This window comes from Scyliorhinus canicula, chromosome 8 (genome assembly GCF_902713615.1).
Source record: "Scyliorhinus canicula chromosome 8, sScyCan1.1, whole genome shotgun sequence".
Lineage (NCBI taxonomy): Eukaryota > Metazoa > Chordata > Chondrichthyes > Carcharhiniformes > Scyliorhinidae > Scyliorhinus > Scyliorhinus canicula.
This window is the reverse complement of record NC_052153.1, coordinates 114,466,404-114,489,980: the sequence shown is the minus strand read 5'-3', so window position 1 is coordinate 114,489,980 and position 23,577 is coordinate 114,466,404. Positions and strand designations below refer to the sequence as shown.

Genomic DNA, 23,577 nt, shown 5'->3' with positions numbered 1-23,577 from the left:
GCAAATTGTGTATTCTGGCCACTGACTTCCCACAAAGTGATCAAGATAGTAGCAGCAATTGTTTTCTATAACTGAAATCTCTGATCAAATATATATTTAAACAAAATCCTAAATATTGCACATGTGACAATTAAATGTATAGTTTTAAATTGAAGGCTTCAGCCTCTCTCAAATGTGTGAGGTTGAACTTGATGGTTTCTATTATATTGTGCAGTCGTAACCTATATAATGTTTCGAATTTCTGTGTGGTGTTCTTTGTATGTCTGATCCGAGGATGGTTGGCGTAGTGTTCACAAAGACAGCAGCAGGCTTTAATATTAAACAAAGCTAAAGATTTATTTACACTAATTAGATTCAACACTTACTCCTATGTAATAAAGTTGATAATAAACATACAATCTACCCTTATCTACTACTAATGTCTAGACTATAACTATGATCTGCTCTCACATTATCTTTCCTACAGTCTGTCTTCCAGCCTTCTCCTCAACACTCTTCCAGAAGGATTAGCATCAAGGCTTTATATAGTTCTGCATCTAGCTCCCTGTATGGGTTGATTTGGACATAACATTAACCCTTACAGTTCTGTACATTTACCATAATGTCACATCCCCCTTTCTTTGGAAGAAAAGGTTATAAACTCTTAACATTTTTTCTTTGAATATTACTTTAGCGAGCATGTATCATTATATTGTTTTACATTCAGTTGCAAAAATAAATGTTTAGTGACTACAGATGAATAGTTATTAACATGTCACAACAAATCCTATTTGTTGGTTTTCTTGTTCTCGTTGAACTTCTCAGTGTTCTTGTTGAAGTATTTAAGTTTTCTTCGAAGTTGTCTTGATTTGTTTTTGATAATGAAGGATTTGGAAAGTCAGTGTTTTGGAAATGGCATCCTGAACAGTAATATTTGGAGTTTGAAGTGGAACATCATTCTTTATCTTCAGTAATTTCTTCTTTTATTTCTTCTAAACATTGTGTCTTTTTCCAGTTTGTACCAAATATGATCTTGGTGCTATATGTCGTAATACCGTAGCAACATATGACTATCCACCATCAGGATTTTGTATTTTGATGTAGTCTCCTTGTAACGGCGTTAAAGGTATTGTGTGCCTGTTGTAGTAGTCTTTTTGTTTTATTTTTCATAACTATATAGTTCTTTCACCCATATTCTGAATCATTTTTGGTAACGTGGTACGAACTGTTCTTCCCATCAACATCTGGGCAGGCGACAAACCTGATGACAATGGAGTAGCTCTGTATGTCAACAGTGCTAATGATAAATCTTTGTTGCCATCTAGTGCTTTGCTGCATAGCTTCTTAAACCATTCCTACGCCTTTCTCAGCTTCGCCATTGGATTGGGGGTACAATGGGCTTGATGTTATATGGTTAAAATTATAACTTACTGCAAATTGTGTTCACTCCCAGCTGGTGAAGCAAGGACCATTGTCAGAGACAACGGGTAATGGAATTGTATGTCGTGCAAAAACAGATTTTTCTGCTCAGATTACAGATCGTTGAATCAGTACAAAGAACAAAGAAAAGTATAGCACAGGAACAGGCCCTTCGGCCCTCAAAGCCTGCGCCCCGACCATGCTGCCCGTCTAAACTAAAATCTTCTACACTTCCAGGGTCCGTATCCCTCTATTCCCATCCTATTCATGTATTTGACAAGACACCCCTTAAACATCACTATCGTCCCTGATTCCAGCACCTCCTCCGGCAGCGAGTTCCAGTACCCACTACCCTCTGTAAACAAACTTGCCTCGTACACCTCCTCTAAACCTTGCCCCCCCCCCCCCCCCCCCCCCCCCCCCCCCCCCCCCCCCCCCCCGCACCTTAAACCTATGCCCCCTAGTAATTGACTCCTCTACTCTGGGTAAAAGCCTCTGACTATCCACTCTGTCTATGCCCCTCATAATTTTGTAGACCTCTATCAGGTTGCCCCTCAACCTCCATTGTTGCAATGAGAACAAACCGTGTTTATTCAACCTCTCCTCAATGCTAATGCCCTCTATCCCAGGCAACATCCTGGTAAATCTCTTTTGCACCCTCTCTAAAGCTTCCACATCCTTCTGGTAGTGTGGCGACCAGAATTGAACACTGTGCTCCAAGTGTGACCTCACTAAGGTTCTATACAGCTGCAACATGACTTGCCAATTTTTATACTCGATGCCCCAGCCGATGAAGGCAAGCATGCCGTATGCCTTCTTGATTACCTTCTCCACCTGTGTTGCCACTTTCAGTGACCTATGGACCTGTACACCTAAATCTCTCTGACTGTCAATATTCTTGAGGGTTCTACCATTCACTGTACATTCCCTACCTATATTAGACCTTCCAAAATGCATTACCTCACATTTGTCCAGGTTAAACCCCATCTGCCATCTCTCCAAACAATCTAAATCCTGCTGTATCCTCTGACAGTCCTCATCGCTATCCGTAATTCCACCAACCTTTGTGCCATCTGCAAACTTACTAATCAGTAAGAGTAGTAACCACAGGATAATTGGAATAGTAGTCAATAATGACTAAATAGTCATGACCTTTAAAGTAGAATAGGTCTATTCTAACTTTCAGCCACGGATAGGTGATTACTTAATTTTCTTCCAAGCTTTCTTTGCATTGCGCAGATTGATGCATCTGACAAATGCTGCATTCCTGCACATGATTGTCCACATCCTGGTTGATTCCAGGCCAGTACACACATTGTGTTGCTCGTCACCGACATTTTTCAATTCATTGGTGACCCTCGTATATCTTTTTGTAGGAAGGAGGGAATAGCTATACTGTCTCCTTTGAGTAGGAATCTGTTAATTACTGTGAGATCATCCTTGATACTGTGAAAACTAGCAACACCCATTGGGTCATCCTTCTTTCAGGTATTTGTCAAGTCCTTCTCTGTTTCTTCTCTTCTGATAGGTAGCTTGTTGTCAGATGCTGATAGCATTTCTGCAACAAATGAAGCTTGTGCTGCAACAATGTGTACTGTATCTGAAATCATGGTATTACTGTTGTTTGTAGCTCTTGATAAGGTATCAGCAACAACAAATTATTGTCCTGGCTCTTTAAGCGTGACTTTTAAATTATTGGTTGAGTGTATCCTTTTAACCAAGTTTGATTTATCACAAACATCCACCCCAAGTAGCGATGATTTGCCATTTTGTACTATTTCTAATGGCATACTGATGTCGCCATTCTGAACAAGGAGACAGCAGGAACGTCTCTTGTCTATGATATTTCCATTATGGTCAGTTAATTGACAGGTTGATTTCTTTATTTGAGGTGTGCTGTATGCTTATCTTAAATCCTTTTCCATTATTAAATTTGTGTGTGCTCCTGTATCTATCTTAAATTGAATTTCAGACCCATTTATATCAAGTAGTACAGTCCACTCTTGAATAATTTTGGAAGCTGATATACTGGTTTGTTATGACAGCCCATTGCATTAATCCTAGTAATTGCATCAACCATGCAAGTATCTTTCAGTACATATTGGGATGAACCATCATTATCAGTTAAGATATTTTTTTCTTTGCCCTTCACTCTGTGTACACTGAATCTTCCTATAATCGTCATAGGATTTTAAAAAAATATTTGCTATAAAAGCTGTTACGAAACGGCACTGCTGCAAAGTGATTGTATTTGCAACAATTAGAACATTGCTTGCCTTTTGCCAGACAGTTTTGTTTACTGTGGGCAGTTTGGATGCTGCAACACAGCATTAATGGCGTGAGCCATGTTTCCCAACTCGCGCCTTTTTCGTTTGCCCTGACCTCCGCATATTCAGAGGATGCTTGTTCACTGGCTTTACACATATTAATCGCTTTATCCAGCGGAAAAATCTGTCGTTTCAGCATTTGTTATCTCTAACGTTAGTCAATAATTCCGAATGCAATTTGATCACGAAGCATTGAATCAGCAACGGAGGAGAAGTTACACGACTGCGCTCTTAACTTTAAAGCAGTAATAAAATATCTACTGACTCCCCTTTCAGCTGCAGGCCTTTTCTGAGCATGTAACACTCGTAGGTCTCATTCACTTGCTTTTTGCAGCGCGGATCAAATTTCTGTAACACCATGTTATACTTTTTTAAATTCACATCTTCAGCAAATTCAAATGAGTTAAACAACTCTAAAGCCTGTGTTCTAGCCAAACTAAGAAGAAGCGCTACTTTTCTCGGATTGGAAGCATTTTCTAGCGCAGACGCAGATAGGAAAACTTCAAACTGGTGTTTCAAAAATCCCCAATTTTGACATAGTTTACCGATTATTCTGAAATAGTCAGGTTACTTCAGACCTTCCATCTTACGATTCATTGTCTGTGCAGATTTTTTGATTGGTGTAGCGGCATGATTGTTTTCTTGAATTTTCTTAAAGCTATCCTGTCTAATCTAATTGCTTCTTATTTTTAGAAATAAACACCTGGTACCATGTGGTGTTCTTTGTGGTTCTGATCCGAGGATGGTTGGTGTAGTGTTCACAAAGACCGCAACTAGCTTTTATATTAAACAAATCTAAAGGTTTATTTACACTACTTAATTGGATTGAACACTTACTCCTATGTAGTAAACAATTGATAATAAACATACAATCGACCTTCATCTACTACTAACCTCCATGCTAATACACTAACTATGATCTGCTCTCACTCTCTCTATCTTTCCTACAGTCTGTCTTCTAGTCTTCTCATCAACACTCTCCAAAGAAGACTTAGCATCAATGCTTTATAGAGTTTTGCGTCTAGCTCCCTCTAGTGGTTGATTTGGACATAACATTAACCCTTTCAGTTCTGTACATTTATCATAATGTCATAGGATGCATCAATACCGTTGAGCCGGCTTCATTGATGGGTTGTTTCACTTTAGGTTCTAGCCTTCTTCACCTCTGTCGCTTTATTTGACATTTTGAAAATCCGATTTATTTCAAACATTTCAGATAAAATCTATATATTGTTTTATTAGTCCTTGATTAAAGTTAGTTTCAAAAGGTATGGAGGAGATTTCATACTTAAAGCTAATCTCTCATCTATATTTTTCTTCACATATTTAAATATTTAATCTCTTACCTGTGTTTGAAAGAGATATAAACAGACGTACAGTAGCCTAAGAAAGGGATGCGGATTAAACAATTAGGTAAAAAATACCTTTCCTAATTAAATGCTTAATATTTTTTTTAATGTGTATTTCTTTTTTTAATTTAAATAATTTTTATTGAAATTTTGACAAATTATAACAAAAAAGAAAAAACAAAAGAACACCCAAACAGCAAAAGGGAAAGAGATAACACCCGCCACATCTCACAAACCCATGTACACAGTTCTCCCTGCCACCGAACCAACCCCCCCCCCCCCCCCCCCCCCCCCCGCCCGCCCGGGTTGCTGCTGCTGCCGGCCTATTTCCCTACCGTTCCACCAGGAAGTCCAGGAAAGGCTGCCACCGCCTAAAGAACCCTTGTACTGATCCCCTCAGGGCAAATTTCACCTTCTCCAATTTAATGAACCCCGCCATATCATTGATCCAGGCCTCCACACTTGGGGGCCTCGCATCCTTCCATTGGAGCAAGATCCTCCGCCGGGCTACTAGGGACGCAAAGGCCAGGCCTCTTTCGCCTCCTGGACTCCCGGCTCCACTGCAACCCAAAAATTGCGAGTCCCCAGCCTGGCTTGACCCTGGATCCCACCACCCTCGACACCGTCCTTACTACCCCCTTCCAAAACTCCCCCAGCACTGGGCACGCCCAAAACATATGGGCGTGGTTCGCTGCACCCCCCCGAGCACCTAGCACACCTGTCTTCGTCCCCGAAAAACCTACTCATCCTCGTCCCAGTCATGTGGGCCCTATGCAGCACCTTGAACTGTATGAGGCTAAGCCTCGCACAGGAAGAGGAGGAATTCACTCTCTTCAGGGCATCCGCCCACGTCCCCTCCTCAATCTCCTCACCCAGCTCCTCTTCCCATTTACCCTTCAGTTCCTCCACCGAGGCCTCGTCTACCTCCTGCATCACCCGGTATATGTCCGAAATCCTCCCTCCTCCAACCCACACCCCACGTGGGGGCAGCAAGGGGAACCCCTCCACCTGCCACCTGGCAAATGCCCTCACCTGCTTGTACCTAAACATGTTTCCCGGGGGGAGCCCAAACCTCCCCTCTAACTCCCCCAGGCTTGCGAACCTCCCATCCACAAACAGGTCCCTCAACCTCCTAACCCCTACCCTGTGCCAGCGCAGAAAACCGGCATCAATGCTCCCTGGGACAAACCGATGGTTCCCCCGTATCGGGGCCTACATCGAGCTCCCCACTACCCCCCCCCCCCCCCCCCCCCCCCCCCCCATGCCGTCTCCATTGCCCCCAAATTTTGAGGGTAGCCGCCACCACCGGGCCCGTGGTATACCTCATTGGAGGGAGCGGCAACGGCGCTGTTACCAGCGCCACCAGGCTCGTGCCCACATGACGCCACCTCCATCCTCTTCCATGCTGCCCCTTCCTCGTCCATTACCCACTTACACACCATCGCTGCGATGGCAGCCCAATAGTACCCACAGAGGTTGGGCAATGCCAGCCCTCCCCATCCCTGCCCCGTTCCAGGAACACTCTTCTCACCCTCGGAATCCCATGCGCCCACACAAATCCCGTAATACTCCTGTTGACCCTCCTAAAAAAAGGCCTTCGGGATAAGGATGGGGAGGCACTGGAACAGGAACAAAAACCTCGGGAGCACCGTCATCTTAACGGACTGCACCCTCCCCGCCAGTGACAGCGGTAACATATCCCACCTCTTGAACTCCTCCATCTGCTCCAACCTTGAGGTTGAGCTTGTGCAGACCCCCCAACTCGCAGCCACCTGGACACCTAGGTACCTGAAGCTCTTCCCTGCCTGCTTCAGTGGGAGCCTACCAATCCCCCCCTCCTGATCCCCCGGGTGCACCACGAACAACTCGCTCTTGCCCAGGTTCAACTTATACCCAGAGAAACCCCCGAATTCACTAAGAATCCTCATCACCCCCGGCATCCCCCCCCCCCCACCGGGTCCGCCACATACAGTAACAGGTCGTCCGCATAAAGCGACACTCGATGCTCCTCCCCATCCCGCACCAGGCCCCTCCAGTTCCCTGACTCCCTCAACGCCTTGGCCAGGGGCTCAATCGCCAACGCGAAGAGCAAGGGCGACAGGGGGCATCCCTGTCTCGTCCCCCGGTACAGCCGAAAGTACTCCGACCTCCTCCTATTTGTGGCTACACTCGCCATCGGGGCCTCGTAGAGCAGCCTCACCCAACGGATAAACCCCTCCCCAAACCCAAACCTCTCCAACACCTCCCACAAATACTCCCACTCTACCCTATCAAAGGCCTTCTCCGCATCTAATGCCACCGCTATCTCCGCCTCCCCTTCCACAGCCGGCATCATAATAACGTTGAGGAGCCTTCGTACGTTCGTATTCAACTGCCTTCCCTTCACAAACCCCGTCTGGTCCTCATGAATGACCCCGGGCACGCAATCCTCTATTCTTGTGGCTAGGATCTTTGCCAGCAGCTTGGCATTGACATTTAGCAGCGAAATCGGCCTATATGACCCGCACTGCAGAGGGTCCTTGTCCCGCTTCAGGATCAAAGAAATCAGCGCGCGTGACATAGTTGGGGGCAAAGCCCCCCCCTCCCTTGCCTCGTTAAAGGTCCGGACCAACAGGGGGCCCAACAGGTCCACATACCTTTTATAAAATTCTGCCGGAAACCCATCTGGCCCCGGCGCCTTCCCTGACTGCATGCTCCCTATCCCTTTAACCACCTGCTTCAGCTCGACCGGCGCCCCCAGCCCTTCCACCTGCTCCTCCTCCACCCTCTGAAATCGCAGCCTGTACAAGAAGCGCCCCATTCCACCCCCCTCCACCGGGGGTTCCAACCGGTACGGTTCCCCATAGAAGTCCCTGAAGACCCCATTAACATCTACCCCCCTCCGCACCACCTTCCCAGCTCTATCCGTCACCCCCTATCTCCCTGGCCGCGTCCAGCTTTCGGAGCTGGTGTGCCAGCATCCTGCTCGCCTTCTCCCCATACTCATACACCGCCCCCTGTGCTTTCCTCCACTGAGCTTCCGCCTTTCTGGTAGTCAATAGGTCGAACCTGGCCTGAAGGCTACGCCTCTCCCCCAGCAATCCCTCCTCCGGAGCCTCCGCATATCTCCTATCCACCCTCACCATCTCCCCTATCAGTCTCTCCCTCTCCCTCTGCTCCCCCCTCTCCCTATGGGTTCGGATGGAAATCAATTCCCCCCTCATCACCGCCTTCAATACCTCCCAGACCGTCCCCACTTGGACCTCCCCGTTGTCGTTGGCCTCAAGGTACCACTCGATACACCCCCGAACCCTCTCGGCCACCTCCTCGTCTGCCAGCAGTCCCACCTCCAAGCGCCAGAGTGGATGTTGGTCCCTCTCTTCCCCCAGCCCGAGGGCTACCCAGTGCGGGGCATGATCTGAAATGGCAATGGCGGAGTATTCCACTTCCTCCACCCTCGACACCAGCCCCCTGCTCAGGACAAAAAAAATCAATCCTTGAGAAGGCCTTATGTACGTGGGAGAAAAACGAGTACTCCCTGGCCCTTGGCCTCGCAAACCTCCAATCTGGTCCATAAATCCCCTCAACACCTTAGCTGCCGCCGGCCTGCTACCCGTCTGGGACTTGGATCGATCCAATGGTGGATCCAGCAGCGTGTTGAAGTCGTCCGTTCCCCCCCCCCCCCCCCTCAATGATCAGGCCCCCCACCTCCAGGTCCGGAATGCGGCGTAAACATTCACCAACACCACCCGCTCCCCCTGCAGCTTACCACTCACCATCACATACCTCCCGCCACTGTCAGCCACCACATTTAACGGCTCAAACGTCACCTTCTTCCCCACCAGGATCGCCAACCCCCGAGTCTTCTCATCCAGCCCTGAGTGAAAAACTTGGCCCACCCATCCCTTCCTTAGCCGAACCTGGTCCGCCACTTTCAGGTGTGTCTCTTGGAGCATGGCCATATCCGCCTTCAGCCCCTTCAGGTGCGCAAACACCCGGGCCCGTTTGACCGGCCCATTCAGCCCCCTCACATTCCAGGTTATCAGCCGGATCAGAGGGCTCCCTGCCCCCCTCCCCTGCCGATTAGCCATACCTCATCCCTTGCCCACCACCGGCCAGCGTCCCCCGCTCTGCCAGTTCCCCACGGCGGCAACCCCCCCCCCCCCTCCCCAGCACTCCCTGCATCCTCCAGCTCCTTCCTGACCGTTTCAGCAGCAACCCGGTACCCCCCCCCCCCCCAGGCTAGGACCCCTCCTAGCCACGCCCCTCCCTCCATAGCACTCCCGTGAGCCAGCTAACTTCTGCTGACCCCGGCGACTCCCGCCCTACCTCCGACTCCTCCTCACATGGGACTACCCCTCCTCCATCGTGCCCATCAGTGGGTCCTCTTCCCCACCCCGCTCTTGCGCGGGAAAAGAAAACAGCCAGCAACGGCCCGTGCTTCTCAGCCCCGACTCCGCCCCCACCATCTCCCAGTGCGGGAAACCCGAGAAAAGCCCGCGCTTTCGCCCTGCCCAGCCCCCCCTCCTCTCGGGCAACTCCCATTGTCAGTCCCCCCCCACCAACTCCCCGTTTACCCCACTGCCCGAACCCGTCCCCCAGACCCATACAGAAAAACCCATACAAAAAAGACATACCGACATCACCCCACCCACACTAAGGCCAACCCACATCTTACATTAAACAGAGCAAATACAAGTACAGTATTGTACAACATCCCCCATCTTAGACCCTCAGTTTGAGTCCAGTTTCTCGGCCTGCACAAAGGCCCACGCCTCCTACGGGGACTCAAAATAATGGTGCCGATCCTTGTAGGTGACCCACAGACGCGCCGGCTGCACCATGCCAAACTTCACGCTCCATCTGTGGAGCACCGCCTTCGTCTGGTTAAACCTGGCCCTCCGCTTCCCCACCTCCGCACTCCAGTCCTGGAAGATCCGCACCTCCGTGTTCTCCCACTTGCTGCTCCGCTCCTGCTTGGCCCACCGGAGCACACACTCCCGATCCACGAACCGGTGAAACCGCACCAACACCGCCCGCGGCGGCTCGTTTGGCTTGGGCCTCCTAGCCAGAATTCTGTGGGCCCCCTCTAACTCCAGGGGCCCCTGGAAGGACCCAGCCCCCATCAGCGAGTTCAACATAACAACCACATAGGCCGCCAGGACCGACCCCTCTAGCCCCTCCGTGAGACCCAGGATCCGCAAATTCTTCCGCCTCGACCGTTGTCCAGCTCCTCGAACCGCTCCTGCCACCTTTTATGGAACGCCTCGTGCATCTCCATCTTCCCCGCGACAGCCACGGACTCATCCTCCCTTTCAGAGGCCTGCTTCTGCAGCTCCCGGATCGCGGCCCCCTGGACTGTCTGAGCCTCCATCAGCTCTCTGGTGGTAACCTTCCACGACTCCAGCAGCTCCACCTTCAGCTCCTGGAAGCAGCGCAGCAGAGTCGCCTGCTGCTCCTGCACCCACTGCCTCCACTCCTCTGGGACTCCTCCGGCCGCCATTTTGTTTTTCTTCCCCCGCTTTTCCAGGGGTGCTTCCACCGTTTTTCTTCTTACCCCACTCCTGGTCCGGACCGTAGGGGTCGACTCCTGTCCTCTTCCCACGTCGGGATTTGCCAACAAAGTTCCGTTGGGGGCCCTGAAAAGAGCCCCAAAGTCCGTTTTCAACGGGAGCTGCCGAACGTGCGGCTTAACTCCGCATTGCCGCCACCGGAAGTCCTTAATGTGTATTTCTAAGACGAAGAAGAAAAGGTGTGCTTGTGACAAATGACAGGTGTATAATGCAACCAAGAACCAAGCTGATTCTAGAAGATTCAAAAGTGAATTGAAAAATCAAGTAACAAAGAGATTCAAAACCTTAACTCCAGGTCCCGGGTTCAATTCTGGCCTTGGGTGACTGTCTTTGTGGAGTTTGCACTTTCTTCCTGTGTTTGCGTGAGTTTCCTCTGGGTGCTCCGGTTTCCTCCCACAGTCCAACGATGTGTAGGTTAGGTGGATTGATTATGCTAAATTGCCCTTAGTATCCAAAAGGTTAGGTCAGGTTACTGGGTCACGTGGATAGGGTGGAGGAGTGTGTTTAAGTCGGGTGCTCTTTCCAAGGGAAGGTGCAGACTTGATAGGACAAATTACCTTCTTCATTGTAAATTCTATTCTATCACTTGCCCCACATTTGCAAAGTCTGCATATTGTGCATTGAACTTATAAGGAGTGGCACAGTGATTAGCACTGCTGCCTCACAGCTCCAGGGTCCCAGGTTCAATTCCGGCCTCGGGTGACTGTATGGAATTTCCACTTTCTCCCCGTGTTTACGTGGGTTTCCTCCAAGTGCTCCTGTTTCCTTTCACAGTCCAAAGTTGTGCAGGTTAGGTGGATTGGCCATGCTAAGTTGCCCCTTAGTGTCCAAAAGGTTAGATGAGGTTCCAGGGTTACGGAGACAGGGGGAGGTGTGGACTCGGGTAGGGTGCTCTTTCCAAGGGCTGGTGCAGACTCGGTGGGCTGAATGATCTCCTGCATTGTAAATTCTCGGATAGTGGGTTTGACAGAGGTATTCAAAACCATGAAGCCTCTAGACAGGGTGGGATGGGAGAATCTGCTTCCATTGACAGAAGAATTGTGAAGCAGAGGGCATAGGTTTAAGGCATTGGCCAAATAAACAGCGACAACATGACAAAAAGCTTCCACGCAGTGACTGGCTATGATCTGAATGCACAGCCTGAGAGAGTGGTGGTTGGTTCAATTGAGGCATTCAGAAGATTATTATTTGAAAATGAAGAATGTGCAGGACTATGGGGAGAAGGGAGGGCAGTGGCACTAGGTAAATTTCTCCTTCAGATAGCTGGCACAGGCATGACTGGCCAAATGGTCGTCTCTGCTGCAACTATTATATGATTTCTCCAACTAAATATTGGAAAGCTGAAAGACCAGTGTCTTTGGCCACCAACACAGTGTTTGTTCTCTGACCATCGACTCCTTGGTCACCGTCTGAAGCTGAACAGTCCATTCGCAATATGACCATCCTAATTGATTTTGAGATGAGCATTTGACCCACTTTCACCTTTACTAAGACTGCACACTTTCATCTCTGTAACATCAGCCGTTTCCACTCTGCTAGACTTCCATCTGTGCATGTTTTTTCTTCTAGACTCAACTATTTTGATTTTCTCATAAGTGACTTCCCACCCTCCCGTAAACCTGAATTAATGCAAAATTCTTCCAGTATCCGAAATCAAACCAAATACCATTCAACCATCAGCCTTGCTGTGCTCTGACTTGCACTGGCTCCTCGACTGGCAAGCCTCGATCTTAAAATTCCCATTTTTGTTTTCAAATCCATCCATGGCTTTGTACGTCCCTATCTGTGTAACATCTTAAACATCTCTGGACTCCTCCAATTCTGGCCTCTTGCACTTCCCCCTTATTTTCATTGCTCCGCCATTGGTAGATGAGCATTCAGCTGATTGCATCCGAAGCTCTGGAATTTCCTACTGAAACCTTCTGTACCTCCCTCTTTTAAGATTCTCCTTAAACCTTCCCCCTTTGATCAACCTTTGGTCGCCTGCTCCTAATATCTCCATCTGTGCTTGATAATGATATCTACACGAGGAGTGCCCTGAATCCTTCACTGCAGGGGAGTTGGACAATGTACTACAAAAGAAAAATCAAGCCTGGCATTTCTGCCATTCTTCCTAAGTTCCTCAAACATCTTGGCCACGTGCCTGCTGTTAGATAGCTCAATTACTCCCGAGGGTTATCTACAAAGGAAGACTGTCTAAACCCTGGCGCATGTCCAAAGACCGTAACTCTTGTTACCATCTACTTGACCCTAGTGTATTGTGCACCATTATGATACAACCCATACCAGTCTTTTCAATATCCAGTTCAACACAACAATGCGTAACACCGTGCGTATCATCCAATCAATTCAACTCCCCTGGTTTCCAGTGCTGAGCAGTATGCCAGTCCCTTGCATAAGGAGGGAGATTGCAACAAGAAAGCTCCTGGCAAAGGTTTTTATCAACCCAAGCATGCTGCTACACAAAGACCGTATTAATCCACATACTGCATGCCTCCCATCATGCCATCCTGTATGGCTAAGACCATTGTGCCAGGGAATAACCGCAGAGGCCCTGTGGCAACCAGAATGGAGCCAATAGGTTACCATTAAAAGCCACTTCCTCATCATAGTTCCCACAACCACATCCACAGCTTCAGTCTGTCACGCCAACAATGGGTATTCCTAAATCGTTTCCACACTGACCAAGGCCTTTGTGCAGCAAATCAGCACAAGTGGAGCCATGCAGGATACCTGGAGTGCAACTGTGGTGAATACCAATCAATGACTCACAACATTGAAGCCTGCCCCTTGACAAAATTCAGTGGGGGGGGGGGCTCAGAGCGTTCCATTTAGCCACTGTGGAAGCTATTGTGTGACTTGTTGAATTCCGCACAAGCAAAAAAAAAAGAGGAATGCAGTGTTTAGAAGTGCTCTAATTACAAAACATTAGGACCTGAATTGTATGCAGGATTTGGTTGACAACAGACAATATTTGCATTACTGATATATCTTCAACATAAAAGCCCAACCGTGTTCGCTTGACCTTCTAATGGCGCCGCAACTTCTGGTTGGCAATATGTAAGAGGTGGGCGCAGGTTTGGTGGTTCCCATTCATGTCCTCACTTCTAGCCCTTCTTTCCCCATTTTAAATAAGAATTTCTCTGAAAATTGATTCCGGTAAATTTGGTGGCTGAGGATGCGTCGATCTCAATGGAAGCTGTCCGGAAAAAAGTCAGCATTAAACGTTTCTCCATCGATGGTGGCGAATGAAGGCCTGAGCCCCGAGGAAGGCAGGGTGGAGGAGATATTGCCAGCAGATAGAGTGACCAAAATGGCGGGAGTAAAGCTGTTAGATGATGATGCTACAGTAGTCCCCCGTTATACCGCGCTCCGCAATACCGCGGTTCGCGATATACCGCGGGGGTATTATGGACCCCAACTGTCAGTTGTGTCAATTTCAGCGGCCGGCTGATTATTTCAGTGAGAGCAGCTTCCCTCTCTGGATCAAAGTGAGCCGGCCGCTGAAATTGACACTGCCGGCTGCTCTCTCCCTCCAATCAGAAACATTAAAACTTAAAAGTTGGATTGGAGGGAGAGAGCAGCCGGCAGTGTCAATTTCAGCGGCCGGCTCACTTTGATCCGGAGAGGGAAGCTGCTCTCACTGAAATAATCAGCCGGCCGCTGAAATTGACACTGCCGAGGGGGGGGCGGGTGTTGGGGGGGGGGGGGGGGGGGAGGGGGGCGGGGGGGGGGGGAGGGGGGGGGGGGGGGGGAGAAGAGGGGGGCGGGTGTTGGGGGGGGGAAAGAAGAGGGGGGCGGGTGTTGGGGGGGGAAGAGGGGGGGCGGGTGTTGGGGGGGGGGAGAAGAGGGGGGGCGGGTGTTGGGCAGGGGGAAGAGGGGGGGTGGGTGTTGGGGGGGAAGAGGGGGGGTGGGTGTTGGGGGGGGGGGGAAGAGGGGGGGCGGGTTGTTGGGGGGGGAGAGGAGGGGGGTGGGTGTGGGGGAGACCCCCCTGGGGGTGTGGGGGAGAGAGGGTGGACCTGCGGGTGTTGGGGGAGAGAGGAGGGCCCTGCGGGTGTTGGGGGGGGGGAGAGGAGGGGGGCGGGTGTTGGGGGGGGGGGGGGGGAGAGGAGGGGGGCGGGTGTGGGGGAGACCCCCCTGTGGTTGTGGGGGAGACCCCCCTGTGGTTGTGGGGGAGACCCCCCTGGGGGTGTGGGGGAGACCCCCCTGGGGGTGTGGGGGAGACCCCCCTGGGGGTGTGGGAGAGAGAGGGGGGCCCTGCGGGTGTTGCGGGAGAGAGGGGGGTCCTGCGGGTGTTGGGGGGGAGAGGTGGGGGGGCGGGTGTTGGGGGGGGGAAGAGGGGGGGGGCGGGTGTTGGGGGGGAAGAGGAGGGGGGGCGGGTGTTGGGGGGGGAGAGGAGGGGGGCGGGTGTGGGGGAGACCCCCCTGTGGGTGTGGGGGAGACCCCCCTGTGGGTGTGGGGGAGACCCCCCTGGGGGTGTGGGGGAGAGAGGGGGGGCCCTGCGGGTGTTGCGGGAGAGAGGGGGGTCCTGGGGTGTTGCGGGAGAGAGGGGGGTCCTGCGGGTGTTGGGGGGGGGGGGGGAGAGGTGGGGGGGCGGGTGTTGGGGGGGGGGCGGGTGTGGGGGAGAGAGGGTGGACCTGCGGGTGTTGGGGGAGAGAGGAGGGCCCTGCGGGTGTTGGGGGAGAGAGGGGGGCCCTGCGGGTGTTGGGGGACGGGGGAGGAGAGGGGGGGTGGGGGAGGGGGCGAGCTGGAGGGTGTGGGGAGGGGGCGAGCCGGAGGGTGGGGGGGGGACAGGGGGCAAGCTGGACGCTGTGGGGGAGAGCAGGAGGGTGTGGGGGAGAGGGAGCGAGCCGGAGGGTGTGGGGGAGAGGGGGAGAGGGAGCGAGCCGGAAGGTGTGGGGGGAGAGCTGGACGCTGTGGGGGGAGAGGGGGCGAGCCGGAGGGTGTGGGGAAGGGGCGAGCCGGAGGATGTGGGGGGAGAGGGGGCGAGCCGGAGGGTGTGGGGGGAGAGGGGGCGAGCCGGAGGGTGTGGGGGGAGAGGGGGCGAGCCGGAGGGTGTTGGGGGGGGAGAGGGGGCGAGTTGGAGGATGTGGGGGAGAGGGGGCAAGCCGGAGGGAAAAAAAAGAAATTGACACTGCCGGCTGCTCTCTCCCTCCAATCAGAAACATTAAAACTTAAAAGTTGGATTGGAGGGAGAGAGCAGCCGGCAGTGTCAATTTCAGCGGCCGGCTGATTTCAGTGAGAGCAGCTTCCCTCTCCGGATCAAAGTGAGCCGGCCGCTGAAATTTTAATTGGATCCACGATGGGGTTTTAAATTTATTTAAAAATCTATGCTAGCGCTTCCCATTGTGAGTCTACGGGGGTCTGACCTCTCCCCCCCCCCCCCCCCGTAGACTCACAAATTCATGGCTGCTGAATTTGAAAAGCAATTCACCAAACACTTTGAAAGACAAGGTAAAGAGATGATTAAAAACCCTAAAGCAGTTGGTGGAGGACACGCTGGCCCCAATAAAGGAGGCTTTGAGCGAGACATCAGCCACAATGTGAGAACATGTGGGTAGGTGAATTGGCCACGCTAAATTGCCTTTTAATTGGAAAAAATGAATTGGGTACTCTAAATTTATTTTTTTTAAAAAGGAGAGAACTAAGGGGAGCGAATTTGTGTGTTTAAGAATGGGAAAAATAATTTTAAAATTTCAAAAGTAGGGAAGAAGGGCAACATCATGTCCCTTATGTTTGAAATGTTAATGACGAGGGCTTTAATGGGAGCCACCTCACTAGTAAGCTGAGGCTAGCTAGTGAATTGAAGAGTGGTGGGGTGAGTGACTGCAGCGGGCTGAACCTGCTAAAACAGGATTCGGCTGGCCTAGGTGTGAATAAATGGGGAATAGGGGAAAGGATGAGGAAAGAGATTTCAAGAGTAAATATGTGAGGGATTTATGGGATAGGATGATGGGGTCGGGAAAGATGGCTGATGAGGCAAAGGTAAGGGCCGGACTCACCCGGGCGGAGCAGGTTATGCCAAAGGTTATAAAAATGAGGTGAGGAATTGGAAACATTGGCAAGGGTGGGCCAGACATGGGTAAATGGGGCTTGGGGGGGGGGGGGGGGGGGGGTGTGAGAGACCCTCGGTCCGATTAGTGGCATAGAATGGAAGGGGACTGGGAGGTCCGGTGAAGAGGACAAGAGTCCTCTCACATCTGAAGAGTTTGAAGGCCAATGTGGTGCTGCTACAGGAGACTCATTTGATGGTAAAGGTTCAGTTGCAGCTCCAAAAGGGATGGATGAGTCAGGTGTTCCACTCGAGCTTCAATAGTAGGGCACGAGGGATGGCAATAGTGACAAGCAAAAGGGTTAGATTCCAGATGGAGCAAGTAATAGTAAAATGTCAGTTGGATAACGAGACATATTGTAGGCCTCATCAAAAAGAAAAAGAAGGCATTTGTCAGGGCGAGAAGGCTGAAAAAGACAAAGCCTGTGTGGAATATAAGGAAAGTAGGAAGGAACTTAAGCAAGGAGTCAGGAGAGCTAAAAGGGGTCACAGAAAGTCATTGGCAAACAGGGTTATGGAAAATCCTAAGGCTTTTTACACGTACGTAAAAAGCAAGAGGGTAGCCAGGGAAAGGGTGGGCCCACTGAAGGACAGGCAAGGGAATCGCCAAAGGAAATGGGCGATGTACTAAATAAATACTTTGCATCAATATTCACCAAAGAGAAGGAATTGGTGGATGTTGAGTCTGGAGAAGGGTGTGTAGATAGCCTGGGTCACATTGAGATCCAAAAAGCCGAGGTGTTGAGCGTCTTGAAAAATATTAAGGTTGATAAGTCCCCAAGGCCTGATGGGATCTATCCCAGAATACTGAAGGAGGCTAGAGAGGAAATTGCTGAGGCCTTGACAGAAATCTTTGGATTCTCTGTCTTCAGGTGATGTCCTGGAGGACTGGAGAATAGCCAATGTTGTTCCTTTGTTTAAGAGGGGTAGCAAGGATAATCCAGGGAACAAATGGGTTGAGGTGGGGCTGATCATCTGAAGTTGTTGAATTCGATGTTCGGGCCGGAAGGCTGTGGCGTGCCTAACCGGAGGAACAACATCTCATCTTCCGGTTAGGCACGCTACAGCCTTTCGGCCTGAACATCGAATTCAACAACTTCAGATGATCAGCCCCACCTCAACCCATTTGTTTTCATTTCATTTTAACTGTCTTTTACCATTTCTTTCTTTCCTGCACCTTTCTCCTCTTTGCTCCCCCCTTCCCCTCCCCTCACACCTACAGTTCATCCTCTGATGTTAGTTTCCCTGCTGTTTGACCTTTCCTCTCTGGGGACTGCCATGAGCACTCTTTCCCCTTGGTTTCTGTTGCCATTAGCACCTGGTTTCCCTGGGTTTCTGTGGCTATGACTCATCTTTCATTCTCACTCCACAGTATAAATATTTCCCACTCTCTCTGTCTGTTAGCTTTGACAAAGAGTCATCGGACTTGAAATGTTAGCTCTTTTCTCTCCCTACAGATGCTGCCAGACTTGCTGAGATTTTCCAGCATTTTCCCTTTCGTTTCAGTGAAATGTATCCATCTATACCCATCTTACCCATATAACTGTCTAAATGCTTTTTGATGTGGAGATGCTGGCGTTGGACTGGGGTGAGCACAGTAAGAAGTCTTACAACACCAGGTTAAGTCCCAACTGGTTTGTTTCAAACACTAGCTTTTGGAGCACTGCTCCTTCCTCAGGTGAATGAAGAGGTATGTTCCAGAAACATATATATGGACAAATTCAAAGATGCCAGACAATGCTTAGAATGCAAGCATTTGCAGGTAATCAAGTCTTTACAGATCCAGAGATAGGGTTAGGGTACTTTTTAAAATGCTTTTTAAAAGTAAAATTGTACCTGCCTCTAGTACTGCCTCTGGCCGCTCATTCCAGACACTCACCACCCTCTGTGTGAAAAATTAGCCTCTCTGGACCCTTTTGTATCTCTCCCCTCTTATGTTAAACTTATGCCCTCTAGTTTTAGACTCCTGTACCTTTGGGAGAAGATGTTGACTATCTACCTTATCTATGCCCCTCAGTAATTTTTAGACCTCTATAAGATCACCCCTAAGACTCCTACGCTCCAAGGAAAAAAAGTCCCAGTCTATTCAGTCTCTCTTTATAACTCAACCCATCAAGTCCCGGTAGCATCCTCACTTTGTTCGTCCGCACACTCGTCCTCGGATCTGCGTACAATAATTTAACCCATGCTGCAAATTTAGGCCCAATTCCAAACTGTTCCAACACTGCAAACTAATACTTCCATTTGACTCTATAAAACGTCTTCTCTGCATCTAATGCCACTATTGCCCCCTGCTCCTTCCCCTCTGCCGGAGTCAAAACCAGGTATAACATGGTGTGGGCAGCATGGTGGTTAGCACTATGGCTTCACAGCGCCAGGATCCCAGGTTCGATTCCCAGCTTGTGTCACTGTCTGTGTGGAGTTTCCACACTCTTCCCGTGCCTGCATGGGTTTCCCCCAAGCGCTCAGGTTGCCTCTCACAAGTCCCAAAAGACGTTACGTGAATTGGACATTCTGAATTCTCCCTCTGTTACCCGGACAGGTGACGGAATTTGGCGACTAGGGGGACAGTAACTTTATTGCAGTATGAATGTATGCATACGTGTGACAATAAAGATTATTATTATTATGAACAGGCATTCATTCAAAGCTAAACATCTCCCCTTTACAAGTCCCATCTGGTCTTCCCCCACGATCTGCGGCACGCACTTCTCTAATCTAAGAGCAAAACACCTTCGCTAACATCTTAACATCTACGTTTCATAATAATATCGGCTGATATGACCCACACTCCATTCGATCTTTATCTTTCTTCAATAGCAGTGCCATCTGCGATGTGCACTGATTTTTGATTCCGATTTGATTTGATTTATTGTCACGTGTACCGAAGTAAGTGAAAAGTATTTTTCTGCGGCTGAGGGAATATACAACAGAGAACATTGACAAATGGTACATCGACAAACAGTGATGGGTTACAGTGCGGAACAAGGCGCCAAACAAAGGAAATACATGAGCAAGAGCAGCATAGGGCGTCGTGAATAGTGTTCTTACAGGGAACAGATCAGTCCGAGGGGGTGTCCCTCGCACTGCAGCAACTCACCAAGCCTACTTCAACGGCCTACCAAATCCGCAGCCACTTAGAAGGATAGGGCAGTGTTATATTTCTTTGTTGCCGCAAAGAGAAAAGGTATGGAGGTGCCCATACTCTGGATTCTTGTAAAACACGATAAGACGTTTATTGTTACTCATACAATCAAGATGGTGATCTGACCAAATCCCTGGCAAATACTATTGACGTCACTGCGCATCATGTGACACATAACCAGCAGGAATGTAATCCCAGATACATAACACCCCTTCCCTTTTATTTCATTAGTGAGAGGAACGATGTGGGTATAGAAATCAGAGAGCAGGAATGTGGTAAAATCAAACAAATTAACATACGAAGGAGGTTCTGAGTGTTCTTAAAAGTGAATAACTCTCTAGGGCCAGATGAAATGTATGTTGAGCTGTTGAGTGAGACAAGAGAGGAAGTAGCAGGGGCATGGTCAATTTTCAATTCCTCTCTGGCTACAGGAGAGGTGCCGGAGGATGGTCAATGCGGTACCATTATTCAAGAAGGGAGGAAGGGATAAACCAGGAAACTACATGCCGGCCAGTCTAACTTCAGTGGTGGGGAAACTATTGGAAACAATTCTTTTTTTTCCATTTTTAATTGGCATTTTTCAAATTTAACAATTAGACAGAAAAAAACACAATATTTACAGAATAAGACGTTTCTATGTACAATTTTACATGAACCCTATTTATCGGCTCAGAAACGTTTAAATACTCGGGCATGAAAGTGAAAAGATTTCCTAATTGCTTGTTCAAGAGTTTGTGCCACATTTTCTAATGTTGTTGGAAGGGAGGAAGTGCATATTCAGGAGCCAGTGTCCAAAAAAGACAATAAAAACGGGTACTACAGATGCGTTTGATGAGGGTTATGAAACATGAAATTTTATGAAGAGAGATTCCAATTGTTTTTAATAGCTCATCAGACACCGAATGGCCTAAAGGTCGCAACATTTCTCAGCTCAGTTGGCCATAAAACGCTTATGCTGCCACAGAATTCTGTTCACCCGGCAAAACCAGGAGACAAGTCCTTAAGTGAATTAATGAAAATCTTCGAGGAACATTTCTCTCCTAAACCGTTTGTAGAAAGGTTCTGATTCCACCACCGTAGTCAGAAAGACGGTGAAACCACCTTACAGTTTATAATGTCTTTAAGAAGATTAGATAGATATTGTGAATTTGGTGCATCACTTGATACTCTTTGAGACAGGTTGGTTTGTGGATTACGCAGTGAAGTTATTCCAAGGAAGCGACTTACTGAAAGTGATTTAACTCTGAGAGCTGCTGCAGAAGTTGCCACATCTGTGGAGCTTCACAGATAGGGACTGAAATTTAGATCCACAAAATGGATACCTCAAGGAACAAGGCTGCAAAGGTACCACAATGTCACCGTTGTACACGGGTTGGACACTCAGTGGGGGAATGCTGGAGTAAATCAAATACATTCAAGAACTGTGGTAAGAAAGACCACATTGCCAAAGCATGTTCAGCTCAGAAGACTACTCCTACACCAAGAACGTGTAAAAAAATACAAGTAAACAATCTAAGCATGTCTACAAATTAGTGGATGAAACTCGAGATTACTCAGAAGACTGTGAAACTGACCTACTGCAAGAGCTAAAACTAGGTGTTTGCTCAATGCAGCAAGATCTACAAGGTTTTTGGGCATATCTAAAACTTGAAATTAAAATGGAAGTGGTACCGGCCGAGTCCTGTCACCTTAGACAATTTATCGTCAAAAGTTGAGGCATCTGCCTTTAAAACCACCGAATGTGATCCCAGGGATGGACGCTGAAGAGGTCATTCCATTAAAAGGTTGCATTAGGGTGAAAGTAGAAACAAATGGGCAGGCCTCTTCAAGTTGCCTGTGAAAACTTTCCTGCTCGATTTGGTAGAGCATGGTTGGCTAAAATTAGGCTTAACTGGGAAACAGTCAATCAATTAGTGGATTCAAAGAGAAACTTGCAACAACTTCTGAAGAAGTACGAGAAGGTGTTTAAAATTTACTAGACGCTGAGTGGAGTTGAAGTACACCTAAAAAAAATCAAGCCAGACAGCACACCCAAATGTCTAAAAGCTAGAACCGTACCATATGTCATCAGACCCAATGTTGAAGAAGAACTAGTAGGACTGTTATTAACCGAGTTTTGTGCATAGATCATTATCCACTGCTGTGATTGAAGACTTGTTTGCTGCACTTTCTGGTTGGCAGAAATTCAGTAAAATTGATTTTTCACAGGCACATTTGCAGATGAATGTGGCTGCCAAATCACAGCCACGACTCGCCATTGTAATGCACAAAGGTCTGATTCGTTACAGAAGACTTCCTTTTGGAATAACACCTGTGCCTGCTCTTTTTCAAAGATCCATGGATCAGATTCCAAGTGTATTGAATGGAGTGCGATGTTATTTAGATAACATACTCACCACCAGTTAATGTGAACAGGAACATTTGACAAATTTGGAAGTTACCTTGAAGCGGTTACAGAGCCACAACGTGAGAGTTAAGAAGGAAATGCGTGATTTTTTAAGGCATCCATAAATTACCTTGGTCGTATTATCGACAAAGATGGTTTACACGAAAAACCGAAAAAAAATCAGTAATCTTAGAAGCATCACTTCCGCAAAATGTGACACACTAACGTTGTTTTCAAGATTGATCAATTATTGTAAATTTGTGCCCTTACACACGTTCTGTGTGTCAAACAGACATGACCTCCCATTAACAAAACCATGCTGATTGCTCTTGATTAATCCCTGCCTCTTCAATTTCTGTGTCTCAGAATTGTTTCCAAAAGGGTGCCAGGGAGGCCCAGCCAACCACGCCCACATGTTCTGGGCCTGCCCCAGACTTGTCGGGTTCTGGACAGCCATCTTCGGGGCAATGTCCAAGATTGTGGGGTGAGGGTGGAGCCGAGCCCGAAACTGGCAGTCTTTGGGGTTTCTGACCAGCCAGAGCTAATAATAATAATCTTTATTATCACAAGTAGGCTTACATTAAAACTGCAATAAAGTTACTGTGAAAAGCCCTCAGCCGCCACATTCCGGCGCCTGTTCAGGTACACAGCGGGAGAATTCAGAATGTCCAAATTACCTAACAGCACGTCTTTCGGGACATGGGGGGCGAAACCGGAGCACCCGGAGGAAACCCACGCAAACACGGGGAGAACATGCAGACTCTGCCCAGACTCCGCACAAGTGACCCAAGTCGAGAATCGAACCTGGGACCCTGGAGCTCTGAAGTAACTGTACTAACCACTGTGCTACCGTGCTAGGTGTATTGTTTGCTCGTAATGGTAGGAAAACTGGGTTCCAGAATTTCTAGCTTTATCTGCACAACCCAAAACAGTCAAGCCATATGAATAGGACCAATTGTCTCCTGATGGGTGATTAACAGGGCAGGTCCTGGTAGTTTGTCTGTGTTCCATATATTCAAACTTCGCCAAGTTTGAATTCCCATCAGGCCAGTCGTGATGCTGACTGCGATTTGATTTAAAATGTCCAATTCTTAATTTAGAGTGTCCAATTTTTATATTGGGCCAAATTTCAGGCTGCTGTCCATGTTACCACACTTCAAGCTCGCCGTTCCCCACAGCCCTTGTAGATTTGCCGCGTGCGAGGTTCCTGCAGCCTAGACCCCACTCACTTCAATGCAAGCTGGTCTTCCCCAACTGTTGGTCGTTTTATTCACAGTTGCTGGTCACAACTTTTGTTTAAACTTTTACGTTGGTGGTGGTGCTTTGTCCGTGTGTGTGCGCAAGTCCAGCCCCGAGAATCCTCCGTTG

At 48.8% G+C, this 23,577-nt stretch overlaps 1 protein-coding gene across 18 annotated transcripts in view; it reads left to right on the top strand.

The window, feature by feature from the left end:
* apc (APC regulator of WNT signaling pathway) overlaps positions 1 to 23,577 on the top strand; it is a 263,910-nt gene that overhangs the window by 91,847 nt on the left and 148,486 nt on the right. The gene's annotated exons all lie outside the window — the stretch shown is intronic.